Here is a 4,110-nt window from a genome sequence, read left to right as displayed (position 1 = left end):
CTCCAGAAGAGGGCATCAGATTTCGTTACAGATGGTTGTGAGTCACCATGTGGTTGCTGGGATTTGAACTCGGGACCTTCAGAAGAGCAGTCACCGCTCTTAACCACTGAGCCATCTCGCCAGCCCCAAGAAATTCTTAACATATTGAAGTTGCAGATACCTCTATGTTTAACATTAATGACTGGTTGACATATTCTTGTTTTATTTTCCCCTGTGCTGGGCATGGAAACCTGGGCCTTATGCCTGCTAGGTAGGCACTCTGATACTGAGCCGTCAGCCCTAGTTAATACATAGTTAACACATAATACATGTGTTTATCTCCTGTGTAAGAAGACTCGCCTAGTGCGAGTTACACTATCAAAGCTCACAGAGCCCAACTGAAAGAAATGGATTGGCTTGAGCAAGGAAGGGCAGGGCAGGCCTCACACCACACTTAGGAAAGTCCTCTGACTCTTCAAGTGGGGCTCATTATGCCACAGTCAGAGAATGGCCTCTGTGTAGCCATGTCTCTCCAACACTTAGACAATGCCCAAGTCAGTCCCCATCAACTCCAATGAACAGATCGACCATCTCAGGGCCCGTCAATGGTATTCGTGTGAAGGCCAAGAGGAAGCTCTGTGTTGGGTGGAGAGAGAGCTGAGGCAGAGTCCTGGGCACTGGACTAATCCAGCCTGCTTAGCTAGGTCACTCAACCAGTGCAAGCAGTGATGGAGAAGCTGCTTGTCACCATAACTGCAGAAAGGTGTCAAAGACATTTAATTCTAACTTATAAACACACGTGAAGCCGGGCATAGTGGCCCATACCTTTAATCCCAGCACTCGGGGAGGCAGAGGCAGGCGGATTTCTGAGTTTAAGGCCAGCCTGGTCTACAAAGTGAGTTCCAGGACAGCCAAGGCTACACTGAGAAGCCCTGTCTCGAAACAAACAAACAAAAAACACGTGAATGTTTGGCATTCTAATTATTCATGTCTAGAGCATTCAAATGGCATTTTTTGACAACCCTGTGTGACTTGAAGCTTTTAGCTTACACGTAGCCCTTGTCTTTTGTAATCCATTTCCCAGTCTATGTGAGCATTAGCACATAACTTAAACCCCGCCCAAAGCAGGATTCTCTCAATCTTCCATCCAGCTAACATTTACCGCATGTCTCGGGCAGGGAAATCACAAAGTCCGAGACAGGGATAGCCACAGGAAGGTGTTCTCAGAGGTCTAAGACATGCCGATAGAAACACAGAGGACAGAGTCCAGGGCAGTGGAGGAGAGTCAGTCCTGCCTAATACCCACTGAAGGCTGACTGGAGGTGGCAGTCTTCCTTAAGTAGATCGGGAGTGTACCGGGATGCTGGGCATCCGTTTAAACATAGCAGCCTCGGCAAAGAGCTGGTCAGGTTCGTGGAAAGACAAGCCTTGTTTTGTTTGTTTGTTTTTCGAGACAGGGTTTCTCTGTATAGCCCTGGCTGTCCTGGAACTCACTTTGTAAACCAGGCTGGCCTTGAACTCAGAAATCCGCCTGCATCTGCCTCCTGAGTGCTGGGATTAAAGGCGTGTGCCACCACGCCCGGCTACAAGCCTTGTTCTTTCTCTTCACTGAGTACTGACCCTTGCTCTGGGGCAGTGCTCTTAGGCTGTGGATGTCTCAGAGGATGACCTGGCAAGACAAAGAATGGACTTCCTGCTGAGGAAGCCAAATGATCTCAGGAGTCACCACCCTCCAGGGGATGTCACTGTGACCGACTCAGTGGAGTGTTACAGTAAAAAACAATTGTTCTGTGAGCAGACGCTGGACTCCCAATCTCTCAAGTTCCGCTGCAGTCTCCAAGCCCATTGCATCTACCAGGGTACATGTTGTTTTCCTTGGTCTTCGCGTTACTAAGTCCCAGTCTCCTGAAACTCTGCCCTGATATGAGCATTCTAGCTGTCCCTTCTTAATCAGGAAAGGCAAGAAAGCACCACTCCTCAACCATGTGACACCTGCCTCCCCGCATCCCTTTCCTGTCACTGTATATCTTCTTTTCTGGTTTCCTCATTGTTGTGGACAAATATCCAGTTCTTAAGCTGCTAATGACCCTCTGCCTGCCATCCTCGGAGCGCTTCCATTTCAGAATTGTAGTTGCCAACTGCCCACCAGAGCAAGGCCCATGAACGAAGGAAGAGAAGAAACTCCTCCTCTACCCACTTCTTCCCAGAATGCTGTCCTCCAGCAAGCTCCATCTGTCATTCCGCCTCCATCCCGTAGCCTGCCATCCTGCAGCAGACTGAGCAGAGTGTAACGGAGTGAGTAGAGATACGTCGCATGTATCTTATGCATCGTGTGTATATTCGCCATCACCTGCTCCCTATCAACTTGGGGTTCTCTCTGGCTCCTCCTACAGGATGATGCTTCACAGCCTGAGCGGAAACAAAGCCAGACAAAGAAACCCACATGGCTGTAAGACAGGCGCAGAGGAAGCAGTTCCCTGAGATGGCCGTGACGGCAGCTTAGCTCTAATGGAGCTGAAGCCCCTGTGATTCTTGTCCTGTTTCTCAGACACGTACAATCTATATGTTCAGTTAAATGCAACAGGAGGAAGTTGGGTGCACACACCTTTCATCTCAAGCTGGGAAGCAGAAGCAGAAGGATCCTTATGAGGCCAGCCTGTTGTTTTAAGTCTCCAAGTTTTTGAGGGTTACGGTGTGCAGAGATAATTGATGTAGACAGTATTTGCCAAGACTGGGCATGTTAGCAGGATGCTTTGGAAGTCATTATGTGGCGTCTAATCTAGGAACTCAGGCTTCTGCGGAGAACAAACAGGTAAACATCCCTGCCTGCACGGAGCCTATATTCTCATGGGAACATGGCCAGATAGAATAGAGGGACGAGGAATATTTGGGAGGAAGATTTACAAAGAAGGAGGCCTCCTTCCTGAACACTCAGGGTTCAGTAGAGAGGTAAGAACAATCTAGAAAAGGGTGAACAAGGCTTACAGTTGTTTAGATTTGGATGCAGGGACACTTACAGAACATGGAGCTGGAGGGGCCTGTAGGTGTCTAACACTTGGAAGAGATATTGAAAACAAACATTTTGGAATTACTCTGTTTTGTACAAAATAGGAAAGGTGATAACTGGTGAGTGATAATCATATAACAATCACTTGGAGATAGCCAGAAAGTGTAATGACAAGCAAGACTTATACATCCTGTGCTGTTAGGAAACTCAGTTATCAGAGGAGTCAAGAAACACTCATTGTGTCAAAGCTTTTGTGTGTGTGAGTGTGCATGTGAGTATATGTGCATGTGCAGTGGTGGTGGGAGGAATGCAGGATTGAGGCAGGGTGCCTGGAACATGCAGTGTCCCTCCTGCCTCTCCTCCTGATGTCTAGAATGGTAGACATGTGCCACATACTTATTTCAAACACACACACACACACTCTGCTCTGTCTGACACAGGTTTGGAGAGATCAAATATACAAAGAGAGAACAGCAACTAGACCTCTTCCCAGGTGTTGACAACCAAGATTATGTTAACCCACCAAATGAAAGTGAAAAACTCTGATGGTTTGTATATGTTCAGCTCAGGGAGTAGCACTATTAGGAAGTGTGGCCTTGTTGGAGGAAGTGTGTCATTGTGGGGGTGGGATTTAAGAGAGCTTCCTTTTAGCTCACCTGGAAGAGAGTCTTCTCCTGGATGCCTTCAGATCAAGATGTAGAACTCTCAGCTCCTCCAGCACCATGTCTGCTTGGACCCTGCCATGCTTCCTGTCATGATGATAATGGACTGATCCTCTGAAACTGTAAGCCAGCCCCAATTAAATGTCCTTTATAGAAGTTGCCTTGGTCATGGCGTCTCTTCACAGAAATAAAACTCTAAGACAAGGCCATTACCCATACTCCTTTGTCAAGATAAACACAGTTTTATTTTCTGTCAGACAGGCCTATCTCCCTAAAGTGGGGTTTGAGAAAAATAACATTGAGCATAGGAAAAAGTGGAGCTGATATAGTCCCCCAAACTGCAATGCTAGGGAGTTTTTTAAGGTTTTGGGGTACATAGAACCTCGGCAGAACATTGCAAAGTTATTTGACAGAACATCTTATCAGGGTGGCGGTCAGGGTATCAGGGTGGAGCATGTCAAA

At 47.3% G+C, this 4,110-nt stretch overlaps 1 long non-coding RNA gene across 2 annotated transcripts; it reads left to right on the top strand.

Annotated features, from left to right (window-relative positions):
* The first annotated feature begins 1,702 nt into the window (after window positions 1-1,702).
* Gm34724 lies at window positions 1,703-3,802 on the top strand. Of its 2 annotated transcripts, none has more exons than XR_383948.3 (3): window positions 1,703-2,274; window positions 2,373-2,791; window positions 3,427-3,729. It is a non-coding gene; the product is annotated as a predicted gene, 34724 (long non-coding RNA). The 2 variants fall into 2 exon arrangements; XR_001781594.2 differs by having other exon boundaries at window positions 1,704-2,274; window positions 3,638-3,802.
* Window positions 3,803-4,110: the final 308 nt, after the last annotated feature.

This window comes from Mus musculus, chromosome 15 (assembly GCF_000001635.26).
Source record: "Mus musculus strain C57BL/6J chromosome 15, GRCm38.p6 C57BL/6J".
NCBI classification, from domain to species: domain Eukaryota; kingdom Metazoa; phylum Chordata; class Mammalia; order Rodentia; family Muridae; genus Mus; species Mus musculus.
Note: the sequence above shows the minus strand (reverse complement) of the source record. Positions and strands in the feature narration are given on the sequence as shown.